Source organism: Schistocerca piceifrons, chromosome 3, assembly GCF_021461385.2.
Source record: "Schistocerca piceifrons isolate TAMUIC-IGC-003096 chromosome 3, iqSchPice1.1, whole genome shotgun sequence".
Taxonomy (NCBI): Eukaryota; Metazoa; Arthropoda; class Insecta; order Orthoptera; family Acrididae; genus Schistocerca; species Schistocerca piceifrons.
The window spans coordinates 550,732,618-550,757,766 of record NC_060140.1 but is presented as its reverse complement, the minus strand read 5'-3'; the positions used below and the strand labels follow the sequence as shown (position 1 = coordinate 550,757,766).

The 25,149-nt window shown below is 43.2% G+C and overlaps 1 non-coding gene across 1 annotated transcript; it reads left to right on the top strand.

Moving 5' to 3' along the window:
• Positions 1-113: 113 nt before the first annotated feature.
• Positions 114-188, top strand: Trnas-cga. The gene has a single exon. It is a non-coding gene; the product is annotated as a tRNA-Ser (tRNA).
• Positions 189-25,149: the final 24,961 nt, after the last annotated feature.

The window sequence follows — 25,149 nt, the reverse complement described above, 5'->3', positions numbered from 1 at the left end:
TTTCTTTCAGGAGTGCTAGTTCTGCAAGGTTCGCAGGAGAACTTCTGTAAAGTTTGGAAGGTAGGAGACGAGATACTGGCAGAAGTAAAGCTGTGGGTACCGGGCGTGAGTCGTGCTTCGGTAGCTCAGTTGGTAGAGCACTTGCCCGCGAAAGGCAAAGGTCCCGAGTTCGAGTCTCGGTCGGGCATACAGTTTTAATCTGCCAGGAAGTTTCATATCAGCGTACACTCCGCTGCAGAGTGAAAATCTCATTCTGGAAATTAGGATTGTGTCAGTATATTCGCTTTGTGAAGGGACAGATCAAGATAAGGTGGACAGTTTTTATGAGGCACTCAGTGATGTAGTTGTTAGAGTAAAGGACAAGGACAGTGTTGTGCTCATGGGTGATTTTAACGCCAGGATTGGAAATCGAACAGAAGGGTATGAAAAGGTTACGGGTAAATTTGGAGAGGATATGGAGGCCAACAGGAACGGGAAACAACTCATGGATTTCTGTGCCAGTATGGGCTTAGTAATCACAAACTCCTTTTTTAAACATAAGAACATTCACCGGTATACTTGGGAAGGCAGGGGAACCAGATCTGTCATTGACTATATAACAACAGATCAGGAATTCAGGAAGGCTGTGAGGGACACGCGTATATTCAGGGGATACTTTGATGACACTGATCATTATTTAATCTGCAGTGAAATTGGGATTGTGAGGCCGAAAGTGCAGGAGGTCAGGTCCATATGTAGGAGGATAAGAGTGGAGAAACTTCAGGATAAGGAAATCAGGCACAAGTACATAACAGCGATCTCAGAAAGGTACCAGTTAGTTGAATGTAGTCAATTACAGTCATTGGAAAAGGAATGGACAAGGTACAGGGACGCAGTACTAGAAGTGGCTAATGAATGTCTTGGAACAGTAGTGTGTAAAAGTAAGAGGAAGCAAACAGCCTGGTGGAATGACACAGTCAAGGCAGCCTGTAAAAGGAAAAAGAAGGCGTATCAAAAATGGCTACATACTAGAACTCAGGTAGACAGAGACAGTTATGTTGAAGAAAGAAACAAAGCCAAACAGATAATTGCAGCATCCAAGAAGAAATCTTGGGAAGACTTTGGAAACAGGTTGGAGACATTGGGTCAAGCTGCTGGAAAACCATTCTGGAGTGTAACTAGCAGTCTTCGAAAGGGAGGTAAGAAGGAAATGACAAGTATTTTGGACAGGTCAGGAAAACTGCTGGTGAATCCTGTGGATGCCTTGGGCATATGGAGGGAATATTTTGAAGAGTTGCTCAATGTAGGTGAAAATACGATCAGTAATGTTTCAGATTTCGATGTACAATGGGATAGGAATGATGATGGAAATAGGATCACATTTGAGGAAGTGGAGAAAATGGTCAATAGATTGCAGTGCAATAAAGCAGCTGGGGTAGATGAAATTAAGTCGGAACTCATCAAATACAGTGGAATTTCGGGTCTTAAATGGCTACACAGGATAATTGAAATGGCCTGGGAGTCGGGACAGGTTCCATCAGACTGGACAAAAGCAGTAATCACACCAATCTTTAAACATGGAAACAGAAAAGATTGTAACAACTACAGAGGTATCTCTTTAATCAGCATTGTGGGTAAAATCTTCTCAGGTATTGTTGAAAGGAAAGTGCGAGTATTAGTTGAGGACCAATTGGATGAAAATCAGTGAGAGTTTAGGCCTCTTAGAGGTTGTCAGGACCAGATCTTTAGCTTACGGCAAATAATGGAGAAGTGTTATGAGTGGAACAGGGAATTGTATCTATGCTTTCTAGATCTAGAAAAGGCATATGACCGGGTTCCTAGGAGGAAGTTATTGTCTGTTCTACGAGATTATGGAATAGGAGGCAAACTTTTGCAAGCAATTAAAGGTCTTTACATGGATAGTCAGGCAGCAGTTAGAGTTGACGGTAAATTGAGTTCACGGTTCAGAGTAGTTTCAGGGGTAAGACAAGGCTGCAACCTGTCTCCACTGTTGTTCATATTATTTATGGATCATATGTTGAAAACAATAGACTGGCTGGGTGAGATTAAGATATGTGAACACAAAATAAGCAGTCTTGCATATGCGGATGACTTAGTTGTGATGGCAGATTCGATTGAAAGTTTGCAAAGTAATACCTCAGAGCTAGATCAGAAATGTAAGGACTATGGTATAAAGATTAGCATCTCCAAAACGAAAGTAATGTCAGTGGGAAAGAAATATAAACGGATTGAGTGCCAAATAGGAGGAACAAAGTTAGAACAGGTGGACAGTTTCAAGTGCTTAGGATGCATATTCTCACAGGATGGCAGCATAGTGAAAGAACTGGAAGCGAGGTGTAGCAAAGCTAATGCAGTGAGCGCTCAGCTACGATCTACTCTCTTCTGCAAGAAGGAAGTCAGTACCAAGACTAAGTTATCTGTGCACCGTTCAATCTTTCGACCAACTTTGCTGTATGGGAGCGAAAGCTGGGTGGATTCAGGTTACCTTATCAACAAGGTTGAGGTTACGGATATGAAAGTAGCTAGGATGATTGCAGGTACTAGGAGATGGGAACAATGGCAAGGGGGTGTCCACAATGACGAAATCAAAGAAAAACTGGGAATGAACTCTATAGATGTAGCAGACAGGGCGAGCAGGCTTAGATGGTGGGGTCATGTTACACGCATGGGAGAAGCAAGGTTACCCAAGAGACTCATGGGCTCAGCAGTAGAGGGTAGGAAGAGTCGGGGCAGACCAAGGAGAAGGTACCTGGATTCGGTTAAGAATGATTTTGAAGTAATAGGTTTAACATCAGAAGAGGCACCAATGTTAGCACTGAGTAGGGGATCATGGAGGAATTTTATAAGGGGGCTATGCTCCTGACTGAAAGCTGAGAGGCATAATCAGTCTTAAATGATGATGATGATGATTATTATTATTATTATTATTATTATTATTATTATTATTATTATTACAATCATGTATGCACACAGAAGTGGGTCACCATTTGCACTTACACATTTAACTACCTGATTTTACATTTCACGTGTTCTGACAGCAAGCAAAGACGCTACAGAGACATCAACAGCTGATTAACAGTTCGCTTTTGTAAATGTCTAGCCACCCGATGATAAAAACATTTGAAGCCGGTTGCAGCAAGAAACGACAAAATGTATTAAATGAAAATATCAAGTCGGCGGTTGGTAGCTGTTTATATGACACCTCATAACACACTAACAGAACGGTCTGAATTTCATAGCCTTAAAGCATCTGGTGCATGCATCCACTTCAAATTACTTACAAGAGAGGTGGGCAATTTAAACTGTGGTTGTATATTACTGTTGGAATTTCCAATTGTCATGCTTGTGACACATAGAGGTACATGGGGTTGGAATATGTCGCCAGATTATTATTATTATTATTATTATTATTTCTTTCTTGTCTCAGACGTTATGTCTGGTTAAAAATGGAAGGTGACGCGGACCTTGATCTAGCGTGACTTCCTTTTAACTGTATGGTATATGTTACATTGCATTTAGGAACTTTCGGGTAATTGAACAAGTGTCAATAATTACAGATTTCTGCAGTTGTTATATAAGTTTGGATGTAGCTGTATTGCCTTGATGTACTGGTGGATACTGTGTGGTATGACTCCTGTAGTTGATAGTATAATTGGTATAATGTCAACTTTATCCTGATGCCACATGTCCTTGGCTTCCTCAGAGAGTTGGATGTATTTTTCAGTTTTTTCTCCTGTTTTCTTCTGTATATTTGTTGTATTGGGTATGGATATTTCGATTAGTTGTGTTAATTTCTTCTTTTTATTGGTGAGTACGATGTCAGGTTTGTTATGTGGTGGTGTTTTATCTGTTATAATGGTTCTGTTCCAGTATAATTTGTAGTCATCATTCTCCAGTACATTTTGTGGTGCATACTTGTTGTTGTTTGCAAAGTCTGCATTTATCTGCTGTGGTATTGGGATCTTTAATAATATGCTTGCTGTAATATCTGGTGTTTATTGTTTGATTCTGTATTGCAATCATGAGTCCTTCCGTCTCACTGTATATATTGCCTTTTCTTAGCCATGTGTTGGATGCGTCTTGATCGATGTGTGGCTGTGTTAGATGATACGGGTGCTTGCCATGTAGTGTTTTCTTTTTCCAATTTACTTTCTTCGTATCTGTTGATGTTATGTGAACTAATGGGTTGTAGAAGTGGTTATGAAATTGCAGTGGTGTAGCCGATGTATTTATATGAGTGATTGCTTTATGTATTTTGCTAGTTTCTGCTCGTTCTAGAAAGAATTTTCTTAAATTGTCTACCTGTCCATAATGTAGGTTTTTTATGTCGATAAATCCCCTTCCTCCTTCCTTTCTGCTTAATGTGAATCTTTCAGTTGCTGAATATATGTGATGTATTCTATATTTGTGGCATTGTGATCGTGTAAGTGTATTGAGTGCTTCTAGGTCTGTGTTACTCCATTTCACTACTCCAAATGAGTAGGTCAATATTGGTATAGCATAAGTATTTATAACTTTTGTCTTGTTTCTTGCTGTCAATTCTGTTTTCAGTATTTTTGTTAGTCTTTGTCTATATTTTTCTTTTAGTTCTTCTTTAATATTTGTATTATCTATTCCTATTTTTTGTCTGTATCCTAGATATTTATAGGCATCTGTTTTTTCCACCGCTTCTATGCAGTCGTTGTGGTTATCCAATACGTAATCTTCTTATTTAGTGTTTTCCCTTGACTATGCTATTTTTCTTACATTTGTCTGTTCCAAAAGCCATATTTATATCATTGCTGAATACTTTTGTTATCTTTAGTAATTGGTTGAGTTGTTGATTTGTTGCTGCCAGTAGTTTTAGATCATCGATGTATAGCAGATGTGTGATTTTGTGTGGGTATGTTCCAGTAATATTGTATTCATAATCTGTATTATTTAGCATGTTGGATAGTGGGTTCAGAGCAAGGCAGAACCAGAAAGGACTTAATGAGTCTCCTTGGTATATTCCACGCTTAATCTGTATTAGCTGTGATGTGATATTATTTGAATTTGTTTGGATATTAAGTGTGGTTTTCCAATTTTTCATTACTATGTTTAGGAACTGTATCAATTTAGGATCTACTTTGTATATTTCCAATATTTGTAGTAACCATGAGTGGGGTACAATATCAAAAGGTTTTGGTAATCAATGTATGCATAGTGTAGCGACCTTTGTTTAGTTTTAGCTTGATATGCCACCTCTGCATCTATTACCAGTTGCTCTTTACATTCTCGTGCTCCTTTGCAGCAGCCTTTTTGTTCTCCATTTATAATTTTGTTCTGTGTTGTATGTGTCATTAATTTCTGTGAAATGACTGAAGTTAATATTTTGTATATTGTTAGTAGGCATGTTATGGGGCTATATTTTGCTGGGTTTGCTGTGTCTGCTTGATCTTTAGGTTTCAGATAAGTTACTCCATGTGTAACTGTATCAGGGAATGTGTGTGGGTCTGCAATGTAACTGTTAAATAATTTAGTTAGATGTGAATGTGTTGAGGTGAATTTTTTTAGCCAGAAATTTGCTATTTTATCATTTCCAGGGGCTTTCCAATTGTGTGTAGAATTAATTGCTCGAGTGACTTCATGTTGCAAAATTATCACTTCAGGCATTTGTGGTATCATCTTGTATGTATCTGTTTCTGCTTGTATCCACCGTGCATGGCTGTTATGTTGTATTGGGTTTGACCATATGTTGCTCCAAAAGTGTTCCATGTCTGTTATGTTTGGCGGATTGTCTATTTTAATGTGTGTGTTATCTATTGTCTGGTAAAATTTCTTTTGGTTTGTGTTGAATGTTTGGTTTCGTTTCGTTTTATTTTCACTTTTTTTTGTATCTTCTAAGTCGTTTGGCCAATGCTTGTAATTTCTGCTTCTTTTCATCTAATTGCTCTATCACTTCTTGTTGTGAGATTTTACCTAATCTTTTTCGTTTTTTTTCTGACATTTCATTTCTTATAAATTGTGTTAGCTGTCCAATGTCTTTTCTCAGTTTTTCTATTCTGATCTGTAGCCTGTGTTGCCATGCTGGTTTTGTGGGTTTCTTCTGCGTGTTGGTTGGTTCTGATCTCTGCCTAGTGTGTATATTTAGCGTAGTGAGTGCTCCTACATAAACCAGTAGTTGTAACTCTTCCATAGTTGTATTTTCGTTTATTTTGTTGTGTATGATTGTGTTGATAGTTGTTGTTGTTTCGACTTGTGGGTTATTTGGTGGTCTATGCAAGAATGGTCTAATGTCTGTATTTGTGTCTTTGTATTCTATATATGTCAACTGAAATTTTTCTTCTATATCAGACATGTGTGTCACTTCATGTTCTATTTGTGCTTGTTCTGGTGGCTGTCTTAAGATTTCGTTTTCCTCTGATCGTTTAATTGACGTGTTTTGTTCTTGGTTTGTTTGCTCTGGGATGTTTGAGTCCATTACTGTATTTTCTTCTTCTTCTTATTGCACATTATTTTGTTCCAGTATTTGTTGTACTTGTTGTTTGATGTCTTCTAATTGTGACTGGGGTATCCTGTTATTTTTGATTATTACACGGATCTGATCAGCTAGTCGTCGTTCTGTTAAAAATTTTAATTTTGGGTATCTGGCAATAAATGTTGTGTATACTTGTGATCTGTATCCAGTTGTGTTGGTTCCTAGGTTTGTTGCTTGGTAATAACAGAACATGAGGTGTCGATTAACTTCATCTGACCATCTCATCCTCTGTCTTTGTTTTCCTTCTAGGGTGGTTGCAGGAAGCATATCCTGCAAAACACCTCTATTTGGATTTGAATCATTTTCCAGTTGGCTAGCAGTGTCGTTACCATTGTGGTCGGGCATAGGGTTCAAGCGTCGTCCCCGACCATGACGGCGCTTGTCCGAGGCTTCTTTAGTTCTGTCCTGAACCAACTAATCACACTAAAAGGGGGTTAGTCCTATTAGTGGTTTGTTCTTTTCGTCGCCTTTTACGACTGGCAGAACATACCGGAGGCCTATTCTTTTTCCGGGCCTCCACGTGAATTATTATTATTATTATTATTATTATTATTATTACTTATTTTACGCATCATGCTCTGTCGCCTATTTCGCTGATGTCAAAGTGTTGTAGAAGAATGGAAACATTACGACGTTTCTGGTTAACGAAAACCACCTCTAAGAAACGAACATGGATTCCATAAACAAAGATCTTTCAAAACAATCTGCTCTTTTCGTCTATGAAATCCGTTACTTCAAGAACATGTAATTCCTCCACCGAGTAAGTGGATTACAAAAAAGTTTCTTCGAACATACATTCCTAGCATTTGAGTGAGCTGTCACTATAGCAACTATCATTCAGTTGCAGGCCCTGAAACAGTGGATTACGGAAAGTGATAAAAATTGACATTATTATTACAACTGTAATCGTGACGAGAGTATCCGTTAAGCAGGTGAGGTAGCAGGTGTTATTGAGCATTTTACCATTGGACGTGTGCCGTCACTACTCAGATATACTGCAATGTTTTATAGGTAAACAAGGAAAACGCGTTGGAGAATGCTAACAATGGAAATTACTACGTGGCAAGATATTTTCGATAAAATTCAGTACTGTGCAACTGCAAGACAATGAAAAGGGAAAGAAAGAAATGTTATAAGGTATCTGATTCGTTCACAATTTAAAATAGTAAGTTATCGAGAATGGATTAAAGAACCAAAACCAAAACGCTATTAGCAACACTGCGTGGCATTTAGAGACATGGACAGTAGCAAATAATTTTTAATAACAAAAAAAATACTGTCATTCTTCAGTTTCTCCCCGGCATATTTGTTGCTCGAACAGTCCACGGGTATACTGCCGGTTCATAGTGTCCAACGAAGAAGGATATGGTTAGTTCACATTTACAACTGAAAAGATTTAACACAGTTTGGACAAAAGTTTACTGGGATCTCGTCATAAATGATGTTCTGGATCGGGTTAAACGAGGAGCAGGAGAATGTTTGTCAAGTTGGTTCATAGATGGTGGTGTGTGTGTGTGTGTGTGTGTGTGTGTGTGTGTGTGTGTGTGTGTGTGGAGGAGGAGAGGGGGGATGGGGAAGGGGGGGATACTCTGCGAAAGACTTAGCGCATCATATATTTCTTGCTTTTTCCATTCCGAACCGTTCCCCAACTGCCTCTCTGTTCTAGCGATGAGGCTTGGACAAACAGTCTTTGTCAACAAGGTAGGTTTTTCTCATCGTGAAACTTTAAGCAAGTTTTAGAACTCAATTACACTGACAAAATTCAGAGAGAAACAGGCCCCTCGTGGCTGTGAGCTGCTTCTTTGGGAAGCATGCCGCAGAGCTAATAACGCAGTCCACCAACTGGAAAACTGGGCCCGTCCTCCAGCTTTCATCGGATGACATTCAGCTGAAAAGAAAGAAAAAGTCCTCTGTCGTCACTAATAACAAAATGCTTTTTTTGCTGGAGAACATGCCTGGGTATGCAGTAGAACCATGTCACATAGGCGCACGAGTGCTGGATTGTACAGATACGCGTTTTCCGTGTCAAGTCTGCATCAGCTATCAACGTCTCGAAAATGCAATTCTGGAACTGTCCTGTGTACACACACACACACACACACACACACACACACACACACACTTTAATTATGGACACAAGGACATTTGACAGTTGAGTGTATTTCCTCGAATCGCAAACAATAAAATTCTACACCTTGTTCCGAACAATTTTATTCACCTCTCTCACGAGAGCACTAAATTTTTTTCCATCTTCGAGCAGTGCGTAATACAACCGCAGCTGAAGTAATCCATGTTTCCAAAATAAACCGCTTTCGCCTGTATACGAACTTTTACAGGAACGCGGCCGGTTTCGTGAGTCGAAATCACCTCCCGGGGGACATACATAAGCAAAAACATTTAAGCCCTGATAAGGGAATGAGGGGAGAACAGTATTTTATTTTGTGAAAGTTGAGTCCCCCTCCTTGCCATATCAGGGTTTAAATGTTTTACTGACGTACGTACACCTGATGATGTGATTCGATATCACGAAACCGATCGTGTTCCTGTAGAAGTTCATATACGGCTGAAAGCGGTTTGTTGTAGAAACATGAACAAGGCAGTAACTGCTAGAATGTTTTAGCTGTCCGATGAAAATTAAATCAAATAGATATTTTTAAGGACCCGACATCTTAATTATGTTATTGCCGAACTATCTTGCTTTATGAAGAGTTAAGCCTGTTTTGCCGTTATTCCAAAAGCTAAACAATCGTTTTAGTAGACTATGAAGACACTCTTATTACACATTGCAAGTGGGATTGCTTACACATGGCCTTCCACCGAAACCCTTAAGGTACGTACGGTGAAAGCGAAAGAGAGACGCCCCAGTTACTAAATGGATTTGTAAAAAGGGAATCTTCTTGAAGCTTCGGAAATCCACATTTCGTATAGCTTTATACGTATGAAACTTACTATTGGTAATGTAACGTACCAAAATGAAGATCGGTACGGCAAAGACAGGGCACAGAAACCACCTATACCAAAAATATTAGTTGCAAAAGAGAGACTTGAGCGAAAGCTGGCAGTAGATAATCATAGGGCAGTGATTAGCACCATATGAAAATCTAAATTCGAATGAGCACTTACTGCAATGTGTAAGAGGTCATCAGCATCTCTCTAACCCTACAAAAACATAAAAAGCCCTTCCGTGCAGACAAGCGCAGAAGTTTCCACGCCCTTTGTCTTCTCTACTATCTTATCACTGAACACTGTTCCTTATATCTACTCTTGCCCTTAACGCTCCCGTCTGAACATGGCAGAATCGTTCCCATCAGAGCGAAATCCTTTCTGTCTCATTCCATCGTCTTTGTGGCACGAACGCGACTCTGGAGTAACTTCCCCATTACATAAGAGAACTGAATAGTATCTTCCGCTTCAGAAGACAGCTAATGAGAAATCTACTAAAGCAACAATAAAAATGCACTCGTCACCCCTTGCGCACTCTTCTTTCCAACGAGATCTTCCTCACTCGCAGCGTTGCTAGCTGGTACAGTTTCCTTAAATTTTGTTTCCCTACAACTCGCTTTAACAGAAAACAACTATTTTGTACACATATAAATTCTTTTTATATCTGCCACTATCATCATTATCCATTATTAGTGGCAGCAGCTGCAGTAGCGCAAGTACTGCCAGTATTAACTGAATATTCTCAATTTTGAGAGTACTGAAGATGCGGTCTGTTTTACTTGCTGAGAAACATTCAAAAGCGTAAATGGTACAATTTTTTTCTTTATCTAAGATAATCGGTTTCGACAGACTTGGCTATCATATTCAGGTCTGAAAATAAAAATCTTCTGTGGTGAAAACATGTTGATTTTGCGTTGAACCTCACGTTGTTATGTGGCCAAAAATCAGCACACTATAGAAGGTTGGTCATAAATAAAATATTTAAAAACACAAAGCACCTAGCTCAGAAGGTCGTTATATATTACTCGCATTGACACAATCATTTTGATACTATTTGTAATGTTGGAATTGTTGTTTGTCACTTAACTATGATGTAAAAAATGTACGTATGTGTGAAAACTGGTTCGATGTTTAGAGGGGGCCTGATGGCTGTCATCAGATAAGATTAAATAAGTAAATAAAAGAAAATAAATTGGCAATGTCAATTTCGATACCAGCATTCCCGATTTAGAAAAACCACTGCATGAGACAATCTAGACGGCCGGACGGAGATTTGAACCAGCTCCTATCAAATACGGATCCACGCGGTAGGCATCTCGCCATCTCTCTAACCACAGCCACGCAGTACATTAACTCAAAGATGAAATTGGTGCATAAAGCCCTTGTGACCTCGAGATTAATAGCGATACACACATATACTTAACATAAGGAAGAGGAAAAGTACAAATAAAAACTTTATGAAGGGCAGTGAGGTCCTAAATTCGGCCAAGAGAGGAGTAGAGGAGGAAAGATCAGTGTTTATCGTTCCATCGACGAGGAGGTAATCAGAGATACAATTCAATTTACTGAGATTTCGTCTGCCATCACACTCATGGAACATGCGCTTCTCGGAATATCAGTTCTGGTTACGATAAACAAAACAGCATGAACAGGCGTAGTGGGCGTCGGGAGTCGGAACACCGCTATAAATAGCGGCGTGACACCAACAACAGTTCACAGTCTGGTTGGAGTCCAGGTAGCAGGTGTCGTAACGGCACGGTTCACAGCACCTGAAGACGACGAATGGTTGCATAAAATGGAAACAACTCTGCTGTATACTCGACAGCACACCATTAATCAACCACACCGAGAAAATCGGAGAGTGACCATAACGTTTCGATTCGTTTATTTCTACCGATACGTTCGTAGGTATTGCCTCAGTGACCTGTTCCACACAGTATATTTTATAGTGAATATGATTTACGGCACGTGAAGTTCAATAAATAGTGGCGACCAAAGCGAAACGTAAACTTAACGCCGAGTCATAAACAATACCGAACAACAGAAGTCGCGAAACGTAAACTTAACGCCGAGTCATAAACAATGCCGAACAACAGAAGTCGCTGATTTATATTTATGGAACTGAAACGTAAATATTTAATTCGATGCTACATTTTCAGTGACGACAAGACCAGCGTATCGCGTGGAGGTAACGTTTTCTTAGGAAGAGTTGACTCGCCTGATTAGTAAGCTAAATCAGCGGATCACGCACACCTCTATTCTCCTTTTAGTGTTCCACGTCACGGCTGCATCAAGATATATAGAGACGGAAGCCTGAACCACTAAGACCAAGATCCTAAGAATAATTAGCCTACGTCTTATCACCAAACCAAACGGGCGTGCACTTGCAAAGACTTAGGCGAACGACGGAAAATCTGAATTATAAAAACACCGGATGTGATACGAGTACCTCTGAAAGAACTAACTGCAATCCCTCTCAAGTTGATGCCATAGGAACTGAGGAAAACGGTGACGAAGAAGATTACAATTATTAGTAATACGAGCCTTAACAATATTTAACACAATGAAAAACTGGTTTCACGAACTCTTCGAGGGGGCTCTGTGCGAATGGGATGTGAAGTAGACTAGAAAGTAGCAAGACGGCCCATCGACCGTTTACCGAATCGCCTTGTGGCGGTCGATGCCAGGTCGTTGACAGACGTGCGTGGCCTGAAGATGCAGTACAGTTGCTGTATATATGTGTGTGTGGGGGGGGGGGGGGGGGCGCAGGCACTGCTTGGCGTCGTGGGCTGCATGACAATTATGACCAACATTTACCGTCGCCAGGAGCTATGCGGAACACGGATGTCGCGCAACGGGCAAACGGTACGTGAAGGGGAGCAGTTCACATACCGCGCACCGTTAATGGGTGACGTTCACGATGTAAAATAATAACGCATAACTGAGGGCAATCTTGACACAGACGAATTTTTTCCATCGACCACATTGAGGTCAGCATCAGTGATGGAAAGGAGCGTTGCAACATTTCAGCAGTTGACTGCAAGGAAATTACTCAGCATAAAGCGAATGAGTGTAGCTATTCTTCTGGCAAAGCTACTGGGTCCTCATTGTGGAATTCGATTCTAATGCAGATAAATTTGATTTTGTACGCCATATAATTCTTCAATAATACCTAGCGTGGCACTTGATGTCCTAAACAAAATATCTAATAACTTTACCGTCTCTTGGCAGTCTATAACTTATAAGTAATGTTGCAGGCATTGTAGTCAAATTACTCCACGAATAGTGACTGCTAAATAGGAAGGCAGTCTTGAGAGCTGTAGTGAGAAGGATGCAGACGCTAAACTGAAGTGTCTAACTGCTGTCTCGTAACTGGTCGAGTGCCCACGGCGTGTCGTGTGTCGGTTATTATACATGTCCTTCTGTGCGAGGTGAAACCATTGTGGTCTGCAATCGACAGCGCTCCCTACTGGCTGTCCACACTGTCTGCGGACGTACAAACTGCGCTGGACGAAGTGGTGCGGAAGCAGGAAGAGGCCCGTGATCACGAGTGACAGCTGGAGGCTGCTGCACAAAGCCGATACACGGCAGCTGTGTGGCGATGTAGTGGCAGTCTACCTCTTGTTGGGTACTCAACACCTTGTAAGCATCTTATTTGGTTTCTGAGTGCTCGTTAACGTAAAAGATAAATATGATCCCTAAATACAGCTGATGGTTTCAAAACTGGTATAAAGATTTTTTGCTTAGAATACTCTAGAAGGAAAAATAAAACATTTTCGTGGAAACTTCGGGAAATCTCCTAAAAATCGGCGATAAAATAAATCAAAATTTTGAAGAAAATAAAAAAAATAAGGAAAAGAAGTACAATATTTGAAGAGTTCTCGGTTGTCCATAAAGTTCACGCCGTTAGTTCTCCAAGATATTTCGACAAACAGACTCGTTGTCATCTTCAGGTGGTTCCTGATGTGTGCTGTTCTGCTTGTGTCAAAATTACATAAAAGCTGACCGTTACCGCCTCCATTGCCTCTCTCCAGTCCACAGTGCAGCCGCCGCGAGTCGTGCAGTGGTGCGGCCGGCGATATCTGCGCTGTGAACTGCTGTCTCCAGTCTGCGCTGCTGTCTTGGGCACGGTCCACAGACTACATATGCATATAATACTCCGCGGGCCACAGTACGGTGCCTAGCGCAGGGTACCCTGTACCAGTAGTAGTCGTTTCTTTTCCTGTTTCACTCGCAGATAGCGAGAAGGAGAAACAACTATCTGTATGCCTCCGTATGAGTCCTAATTTCTCGTACCTTATTTTCGTGATTCTCATGCGCAATATGCGTTGGCGGAAGTAGGATCGTTCTGCAGTCAGCTTCAAATGCCGATTCTGTAAATTGTTCTGAGCAGGTTTCTCGAAAAAGAACGTCGCCTTCCCTCCAGGGATTCCCATCTGAGTTACCGAAGCATCGCAGTAGCACTTGCGTGTTGTTTGAAGAAATCTAGCAGCCCGTCTCTCAATTGCGTCGATGGCTTCCTTTAATCGGACCTCGTATGGATCCCAAACACTGAAGCAGGACTCATGAATAAGTCACTTCAGCGTCCTGTATGCGGTCTCCTTTACAGATGAACCACGCTCATCTAAAATTCTCCCACTAAACCGAAGTAGGCTACCAGCCTTCGCCAACACAGTCCTGCCATGTTCGTCTCATTTCATATCACTTTGTAGATGTTTAAACGACGTGACTGTGTCAAGCAGGACACAAATAATGCTTTATCGTAACATTACGAGTTTGTTTCTGCTTTTCGTCAGCAGTGCATATTTCCAAACCTGTCTTTTTGTTCGACCTTAATTTCAGTGGCCTCGTAAATCACTCAATCCCAGAAGACGGAACATTGCCGAAGTATTTTGAGTTACAATCCATGGCATGGCCAGTTTTTATTCTACGGTTGGTCACGGCTGATTTCTCTAAATCTTCACTATACAAATTTCCTACATCCGCCGACAGAGGTCACTACACGGCGACGCCTCCGTTGATTCATAATAATTTTTCGACTACAGTACAGAATGTCTGTCAGTAGACAGTAAAACACATTAAAACAGATTTATAATGTTTCTGGGAAAAGAAAATAACAAGGAGCTGAAAGCGAGAAGTTTAAAACAATATTTAGACATACACAACTTAGAACCCGAAGAAACAGCAGAAAGAGATTTTTCAGAAGGGCAGTGTTAAACGCAAGATGATTTTAAAGCAGAACCAGTTAGATAACGGGTATGAATGAGGTGGTCAGTAAAAAAGGGACATGGTCAAAATATGAAAATACTGGAGGAAAAGAAATGAGCAAATGAGACACCTCAGTGTCACACAGTTCCTAGCGACAGAAACGGAATGGGGGGGGGGGGGGGGGGGGGAAAGGTTAAGACGACGCAGATGCAAAAAATCTGCTATTCAACATGAGTAAGCATAGCGAGAATAGTTTAACTTCAGGTGTCAGCAGACGGCGCTACTATCTTGTCAACATGAAAAATTTCTTCCGTACTATCCTTGACGTTCACTTTCTGTTCCCACGACGGTTGACGTGAGTGCCGGCGTATAAAATGCACTGTGCAACATTTTGGCGTGACATTTCGTGAGATGAGATCGAAAGGAAAGTGGCCTTGACACAAATTTGAGGTAGCACTGTTGGGTACTTACTTTCCTTTGCCGTGAAAATAATTGAACTGAAATACACAAATTAGTTTTCAGATCATATGTATAATATGTAATTTACACATGGGACATGAAATAAAACAAATACTATTTGGTACGACGTGGAAACTGAACTGTCCAAATCTAGCGTTGCAGCCTTTAATACTATATACACGAAGAGACTCTGAGGCACGATCGTTAACAAATCATGGTAATGAACAGAGAGTAATTTTACACTTTGTTACCATATATTCGTGACTTTACCCGAAAAAGTGACAAATTAATCCGAAGTCATATGAGGACCACATGGTGGTATGACAAAGATTAGATTTCCTCCGGCATTGTATTCCAGGCATGACACGTGCCCATGCTTTAATTTCGATATCTCAAAGCGACGTGTCTTGTCAGTGAAGTTCTGCCAAGTAATTGATGCGTCTTCTGTTCCACAGAGTCCCTTTGGTTCTCTACTTCCTGCCGTTAGTCAGTACAACATACATGCTATTTTGTCAGACCTGAAAGGCGCGGAGGCTGGTCACCTTCTTTCAGCAGGTTCATTCAGACCAGCTCCCTGATAATAGTTTTTGCTCTTTGTAAGGTAAAATTGTGATTGCTGTATGTGGTTGACTCTGTGGTTATAGCAGTGAGAAGTTCGTTTTTCGTTTTCTTCTTGTGATACGTAAATTATTTTCGCTTATGAAAACGGCATTTAAACTCATTTTACGTTGATGGTTTCTTTAGCAAAAGTATTATGGCACGCGTGGCATTAAATTGTACCAAATTTAAGTATCACTTTGCAACGTTTTTAATACATTGTTTTCCTACTGTGTTTAGAGCTGCGTTTGAACTGTTCGAACAGTTTACGCCACAGTTCTGGAAATGTCTGGTTCAGTTAGATCTTTCGATTGGTTCCCTGTCTAGTGACTATTGTTGATATGTCCATGACCTGTCTTAGCGTCTATAATGCATTAAGGGTCTGAACAACAACAACGCCAGTTTATAAATAAGATATTGCAAACGCGTGTCTGTCCAATACTTCTGTCCGATTCTCAAGCTTTCGATCTAGTGACATCTGTTTTCAAGAGTGGTCTTTTAGTTGTTATCTCGAGTTAGCAATTACAGCCAGTTTACTACGACACATTTCGTTCATCAAGCCTTTTAATTCTTGATTAATTTTCTTTTCTGTTTCATCTTCATGTTGCCATTTTGTTTTCAGAATGATTAAAATATAACAACGTATTTACCTAATAATATGTAAACAGGGACTATTTTGCAACCCACTAGGTAAATCAGTATTATCTCATAACCAAATAAAATATTTTACTACGTTCAATAAAGTGACTTTGTTTTTTATTATTTTGAGTACAAATTTTGGCCTTTGCCTCTTTACTTGACAGTCTGCATAGATATTTACATATCCATACACACTGGTAGTGTGTGAAAACTATTATTGCAAATATGTTCAAAAACAACAGCAGTTTGTGCAGTAGTCAGATTTAAAGCTATTTCCCTTTGAGTTGCACGACACTGTCAAATTTTACGTAGAGCCATAGCTTGTTGTGGCTAGTTCGTAGTTTGGCGCAATCCCTTTTACTCGCTCAGTGCGAGTCAAATGTCACGTAACTGTTCGAAGAGACTCGATACCGTATGGAGCGCTGCGGCTTATCGGAAAATCTCGAGATGGTTCGAACCTGAGTATCGTCTGCTCAGCCCTAATTGTGTTGCCACGTTTGTTGTTTTAAGCGCCAGATAAAACTAGTAATAAGTAGGAAGCAATGGCTACATTTTATGAACTACAGCACTTTCCTGCTATCGTGAATATTTGACCAGAATTAATAGCAGCATTCAGTTACTACGTTCACAACACAAAGGAGCGGTTGCGTGCAACATTCAAAATATTGTAGTTTTCGCTGTACATACATATTCTCTCGCGCAGGCATATTGTTGTATTTGTAAGTGCTTCTATGATACTTTTCATGTTACTTCATTTCTAAGAAGATTGTAAACATTTTCCATTCAACTTTCGGCAAGAAAATCCTTTATTTTCTTTCCATCAAAAACGAATTCAGAAACTATTATTTCTAGTTCCTTAACGCTGATACTATTTTCCAAATTTTTATACGAAGGAGGTCCCTCAATCTCGCTACACCTTTGAGTGCCGAACAGTGCGACGTGACGATGTTGGCATTCCGTCTACTGAGTTCGTCCCGATTTGATGCGACGTGGTGCCACATTCCGTTGACGTTCACTGTGAATGAACCTTTATTCGCTGTTTTATTGTAACGAAACACTCTTGGTTAATACGACTGTAACAGAGGTACAAAAGTTCCATCCTTTTTGTCCGTAAGTGAACTCTGTCACGAAATAAATCGGCACAAGCCACGAAGAAAAGCTGCGGTCGTCTTACAAGAGACAAAGTTGTTTCGCGAATACGTCTGGAGTCGCCTGGGGGGAGACACGCAGCGACGGCGACGGAGGCCACAGAGACTGCTTGTAGCGACGAGCACGCACCGGGCGGCACACTACTACGCGTTTACATTCGGGTCGGTGAACCTTGACCTTCCGCTAGACCAGGGGTGGCGACCTACAGAGTCCGCTCAAGGAAGGCGGCCGGGCCGACGACAAGTCGCGTTGTTCTGCATTCCGCGCGGCGCCGTCACTGCTTCCGCGGTTCTGTTCCAATACGACGGCGAGGGTTAGTCATGGTTGCAAATATTAGCACAAATTATCTGTCGAAGAAAGAAACAATTGGTGACGACTGAACCGCGCGAAAATCAGTAGTAGTTCCGGAGAAATAGAGGAACTCGAGAAGCACGACGGCTTCGTTGGCTTACGTTAGACTAAAGAAATGAAAACCTACGTCTACACCATTTGTAGACTTAGAACTCTTGCCAATGCTGACTCGAGAACACCGTTCGAAATTCTGAAGGTATCAGGGATAAAACACAGGGAGCGAAGTATTAGCCGCAATTAGTACAGATACCAGACCGCAGTTTTGTGAGTCTAGGGTTTTGATGAACATTGTAATTCTGTTAGGGATGGCAAAGGACATAGATTTGTTGAACAGAAAGAATTTAGTGAAAATACTCAAAACGAGAATAATGGAATGTAGTAAAACTTAGTCAGGGTACACTGAGGGAACTGGATTAGGAAGTACTACACCAAAGCAGTAGGCCAACTGTCATTTGGGGAGCAAAACAACTGTCGTTTCATGAATAGAGAGGATAAAAAACGCAGAGAGCAATAGCAAAAAAAGTATTGAAAACGTTAACATCGAATTTATCTTTAAGTGTCAGGAAGTCTTCCGTTTCTTCAATTAAAGTATTTGTACGGAGTGTAGGCTTGCATCGACATTAAGCACCATAGGCAAGATGATAATATAAGCTTTTGAAGTGTGGTGTGCCTCAAATTACATAAATAAATCCAATAACTAATGAATACGTACCGAATCGGACTGTAGAGAAAAGAAATGTATGGTACATCTCAACTAAAAGAAAGGACAGATTGGCGGGACGCATCCTGAGACGATGAGGAAAAAGGAGACTAGCACTTCGACACAGCAAGCAGGTGAAGTGGATGAGAGTTGCGGCGGTATGCAAAGAGATTTGCACAGGGCGATCTAGAGTGGAGAACTGTACACAGACTACTACGGAATGAAGACTCTCCAGTAGTCGGTTGAAGACTTGACCATGAAGCTGTGCTTCGAAATGTACGGTGGACAATAAAACACGCTCACCGGAAGACAGCAGCTAAATTTTACTGCCAATTTCGCGTTCATTTCACTGTATTTTGTCTGCCTGTAAGTGACACTAAGACTGCCACGAAAAGGACAGCCTTAAAACAAGCTGCGGAAAACAACCCATCAATGAAACAGAAGGGAAAAAGGTAAGTCTTGCACAGAGCCATAAATAATGCATAACTAACATGGAAAATACTGGGTAAAAGGGACTCAGTTGGACCCTGGACAATTATTTGTGGAGCTGAGGAGGAGAGTGAGGTATACCAACTATGAAATAGTGGCGAGTGAATCAGGAAACTGAAGAGAATTGTGTTGAAAGGACTTTCCTTTTACAGTGACGATGACTACATGGGTTCTCCGCATTTACGAAGCACCAGGTACATCAATCGCTGTTGTAAAAGCTCACACCATACGCGTAGATTAACTACTAATATGTTTGTGACTAGCAGCGATCTCCCAAATTTTATTACACAAATAACACGCTCGATGACGGTGGCGATGCTCCATTCTTGGCCAGCCAGTCCATACCACACTTCGCAATCGACTGCGTAACTCATTACGCCCACGCACTGCCAGTGTTGGTTTGGTTGGTTTAAAATGGGAGGGGCGGGGAAGGACCAAACTGCGAGGTCATCGGTCCCTTGTTCCCGGTAAAATAATTACACAAGGGAAAGAAGAAAAAAAAGGAGACGTACAGCACAATAACCGGAGAAAGGAAGAACCAGAAGAACGACAGAAAGACAACCAACACTACTGTGGACAAGACAGGAAAAGAAAACCACAGAGAGAAGCAAGAAACAGGTAGAAGGGGTGAAAACAAGAGAGCAGATGACCATGGCTGAGCGACCACGAGAATAAAAGGAAAAGCCAGCCACTCTGCGACACATTAAAACATCCGACCTAAAAGCATTAGAGTGCAGAACACAAAAGGACAAAGGACATGCGCTAAAACTTATATAGAACGATAAAACCCACAGGCACGTACAAAACGTAAAACTAAATTAGCCGATGAGGCGCTGTCAGCTAAAATTAATGGCAACGAGTCCGGTAACTGCAGAGTACGCCGCAGGGCAGCCAAAGGAGGACAGCCCACCAAGATATGGGCCATTGTCAGCCGGGCGCCGCACCGACACTGAGGTGGGTCATCACGCCGCAGGAGGTAGCCGTGTGTCACCGAAGGGTGGCCACTGTGGAGCCGACAGAGGACCGCAGAGTCCCTGCGAAAGGCGTGTACGGAGGACTGCCACACATTCGTAGTCTCCTTAATGGCACGCAGTTTGTTGTGCGGACTGAGGTTATGCCATTTCGTCTCCCAAAGCCGCAAAACCTTGCGGCGTGAACTGAACGCGGGTCAATTGCAGAGAAGCCGAATTGTATAAGCGGTTTCCGCGTAGGCTGTTTGGCCAGCCTGTCGGCAAGTTCGTTGCCTGGGGTTCCGATGTGACCTGGGATCCAGACAAACACCACTGAACGACCGGACCGTTCCAGAGCGTAGATGGACTGCTGGATGGTCGCTACCAAAGGATGACAAGGGTAGCACTGGTAGATAGGTTCTAGGCTGCTCAAGGAGTCAGTACACAGAAGAAACGACTTCCCAGGACATGAACAGATGTGCTCAACAGCACGAGACATAGCTACCAGCTCGGCAGTGAAAACACTGCAGCCATTGGGAAAGAAATGCTGTTGAATATGTCCTCCATGGACAGACGCAAAGCCGACGCGAGCATCACCCATCGAGCCGTCGGTGTAAAACCACTTCGTGGGCTTGGGACATGTCAAGACTGTAGAGTAAGTGGCAACGGAGGGCCAAGGGGTTAACAGTCCTTAGGGCCATGTGAAGGGTCTACGAGAAGCCGCGGCCTAGGTGCACACCATGGAGGTGCACGTGAATGGACCTCAAGTATAGGTGGTAAAGGCAAGGACTCCAATTCGGAAAGAAGGGATCGGACACGAACTGCAATTGGAAGCCCTGAACAGGGTCGCCGATGCGGGAGATGAACTGCCGTGGGTGGGAAAAGCAGGCAGTGATTCGCATGCGCAGGATAACTACGAACGTGTGTAACGGAACTGGCCAGCAGCTGTGCACGCCTAACCTTCAATGGAGGGACTCCAGCTTCCACCAAGACGCTGGTCACCGAACTCGTTCTAAAAGCTCCCGTCGCTAGGCGAACGCCACAGTGGTGCACTGGCTCGAGTAAACACAACGCTGAGGGAGCCGCCGAACCGTAAACCAGACTCCCTTAGTCAAGGCTGGATTGAACAAGAGCTCTGTAGAGTTGCAGCAGCGTAGAGCGATCTGCACCCCAGATGAAGTGGCTCAGGCAGCAAATGGCATTGAGGTGCTGCCAGGACTTCCGCTTAAGCTGATGAAGGTGAGGAAGCGAAGTCAATCGGGCGTTGAAAATCAGAGAGTCGATATGTCTCCACTACAGTGAGTGGACCTTCATTAAGGCAAAATTCTGGTTCCGAATGAACTGCACGACGCCGGTAGAAGTGCATAACACACGACTTTTCAGCCAAAAGCTGCTAGAGCCCATTACTGCGCCTTGTGGATGGCTCCCTGTAGGCGCCGCTCAGCTACACCAGTACTTGTGGAGCAGTACGAAATGCGGAAGTCGTCTGCATACAGAGAATGTGAAACGGAAGGCCCTACAGCTGCTGCTAGACCATTAATGGCCACTAAAAACAGAGACACACTAAATACAGAGCTCTGCGGGACCACATTCTCATGGATATGGGGGGGGGGGGGGGGGGGACTATGGGAGGCTCCAACTTGGACACGGAAAGTACGAAGCGGCAGGAAATTATGGATAAAAATCGGAAGCGGACGTCGGAGACCCAACTCGTATAATGTGGCAAGGATATGATGTCGCCAGGCGCTGTCATACGCTTTTCGTAAATAAAAAAAGACGGCAACCAGGTATTGGCGTCTGGAAAAGGCTGTTCGGATGGCAGACTCGAAGGAAACAAGATAATCAGTTGTGGAGCGACCCTGGCGGAAGCCGCCCTGACATGGAGCCAGTAGGCCACGTGACTCCAGGACCCAACCCAACTGCCGACACACCATACGTTCCAGCAGCTCACAGAGAACGTTGGTGAGGCTGATGGGCCGATAGCTATCGACAACAAGCGGGTTTTTACCGGGTTTGAGCACCAGAATGATTGTGCTCTCCCGCCAATGCGAGGGAAAGACGCCATCGCACCAGATCCGGTTGAATATGACGAGATGTCGCTTGTAGTCATACAAGAGATGTTTAATCATCTCACTGTGGATCCAATCTGGGCCAGGAGCTGTGTCGGGGCAATGTGCAAGGGCATGGAGGAGCTACCACTCTGTAAATGGGGCGTTATAGGATTCACTGTGGCGTGTAGTGAACGAGAGGACTTTCCCTTCCAGCCGCCGTTTGAGAGTGGGAAAAGCTGGGGGGTACTTCTCCGACGCAGAGGCTCGAGCGTAGTAATCAGCAAAGTGCCCGGCAATCGTGTTTGCGTTGGTAAGTAACACGCCATTTATGTTAACACTGGGAACACTGAGAACACCTGGAAAAACGTTTGAACTTTGCCCAGGCTTGGGAAGGTGACATATGGCACCCAATGGTCGAGACATATCTCGACCAACACTCCTGCTTCCGTCATTTGATAAGTTGGCGAACGCGAGCACGGAGCCGTTTAAAGGCTGTGAAGTGCTCCAGGGAAGGGTACCGCTTATGACGCTGTAGAGCTCGCCGACGCTCCTTAATTGCTTCAGCGACTTTCGGCGACCACCAAGGGACTGCCTTTCGCTGGGGGCGCCCTGAAGAGCGAGGAATCGCGTTTTCTGTCACAGAGACGACTGGTGTAGTCACCTGCTTAACCATCACACTGATGTTCCAGAATAGGGAAGATTCAGCGGTGACAGCAGAGGTGAAAGTTTCCCAGTCAGCTTTGTTTAAAGCCCATCTGCGCAGGCGTCCGTGGGTCCGATGCCGGGGCAGTGACAGGAAGATGGGGAAATCATCACTACCATATAGGTCGTCATGTGCTCTCCAGTGGATAGATGGGAGAAGTCCTGGGCTGCAGATGGATGAATCAATGGCCGAGTAACTACCATGAGCCACACTGATATGTGTGGCTGCCCCAGTATTTAAGAGGCAGAAGTCGAACTGAGACAAAGTTTCGACATCTCTGACTCGGCCAGTAAGCACGATGCCATCCCACAAGGTGTTCTGGGCGTTAAAATCTCCCGAAAGTAGGAAAGGTTTAGAGAGTTGATAAATCAGTGCAATTAATATATTCAGGGATATTGCACCATCTGGAGGTAGATATACACCGCAGAGAGTTATTTCCTGCTTCTCAGCTTCAAGAGGGGTTTGAAGGGGCACAGATTCACTACAGACTAAGTTTAGGGCATAAAGGCCAACTCTACCTGACACTCGATTACAGTCGTTACAGTTCCTGTAACATCCCGTATAGTCACGGAGGGCAGCCGTCGGCATTGCCGGAAACCAGGAGCAAATAAGCTTCACTGCCATCCTTAGCCTAGCGTTCCTCCCATGGTGTGGCCAGGGAGGGGAACTGTTTGGGGTCATATTTCTTAGCATTGACGTTGGGCTTTCCCCACTTAGGGACTGTTGGCGGTGGACCACCAGCAGGAGATGGCGCACGACGCTTCATGGCTTGTCATCCGCCCTGATGCCACCCACTCGCCACTCAGCAGCAGCAAAGGCCACATGACAGGAAGTCCATTGCTGGGAGGCCCGATGCCCCAGGGTGATGGGCATCTACTCCTTTGTATATGTGGGGAGTTAATGGCGCAGGCATCAGCAGAGCGATCCCTGTGTAGTCAGGGGGCTACAACCAACAGGGTACATGGCGACCCTACCACAACGGGCGGCTGGCTACTGTGGGTGCAAAGAATTCCATGGTCATGGTCGGCGCAGGAAACGATACTGCATAGTGGGTGGAAGAGAACGCACCCAGGAAGGTGTCCTCACCCAAGAGATGGAGGATGAGTGTGACTGCAATGTCTCGACGAGAAAGTGGGCTAAAGATCTCAATGCACAATGGACATGATGCACCATGTAAGGCGCCCTTGCCCAATTGGCTCACTCTTCGAGAAAATTTTGAAAAATGGAGGTCAAACGCTACACTGGACCATCACATGAAGGCCGAAAGGTGTGAGACTCCTTTTAGTTGCCTCTTACCACAGGCAGGAATATCTGGGCCCTATTCTAACGCCCGGACCCACAGGGTAACTGCCAGTCTCATTGATGGAATAGCTCGGTATGACAGCTGTCATATGGTCGCTGCCAACAGTTTTTATAGTGCGTTCGCAGTGATGAACAGTAATTATTTTCTCACTGTGAATCAACTTACATCCTATGGTAGCGGATGTTAGACCCTAACATCATCTCTGATTATGTGATATGTCGTAACTGATCTGAAGTTCCTTTACTTCGTAGCTGAATATTCATTATTCGATCATGAAAGAAACACCCATATTAGAGAAGAAATAAATGTAGAACCCATTGCAACTGATGGACGACGACGACGACGACGACGACGACGACAGAAGACAGAAGACACAAGACGACGACGACGACGACAGAAGACAGAAGACACAAGACGACGACGACGACGACGACGACGACAGAAGACAGAAGACACAAGACGACGACGACGACGACGACGACGACAGAAGACAGAAGACACAAGACGACGACGACGACGACGACGACGACGACAGAAGACAGAAGACACAAGACGACGACGACGACGACAGAAGACACAAGACGACGACGACGACGACGACGACGACGACGACAGAAGACAGAAGACACAAGACGACGACGACGACGACGACGACAGAAGACAGAAGACACAAGACGACGACGACGACGACGACGACAGAAGACAGACGACGGTGCTGCTGAACAAGTGCACTCTGTAAACGAAGAAATATGATCCTTTGAAGTTGTTTTCAGTCTCAGTCTATTAGTTTGTGAACACATCTGCACATTGTTTGTGACCTTTTGGAAAGAACTCTCGTGCTATGTCCAAGCAGTTCTTTCCTGTTCCAGTCCAATAAGGAACGGACGCTAGGTTTTGTGTAGACTGGTAAACAGGAGTGCAGCACTGCCAGAATAAAGCCGAGAAGTGGCTCTTTAGGCGTGCCCTAACTAATACACAGTTAAGAGCATAATCTTTGGCGATGTCCGATCCAGAGTACTTCATCTTGCCAGGAAGTTTTACCGCGCACATCTTATATCCATCTTTTGTACAGAATCCATGGAAATGGGGGAGAGAGGGGAGAATATAG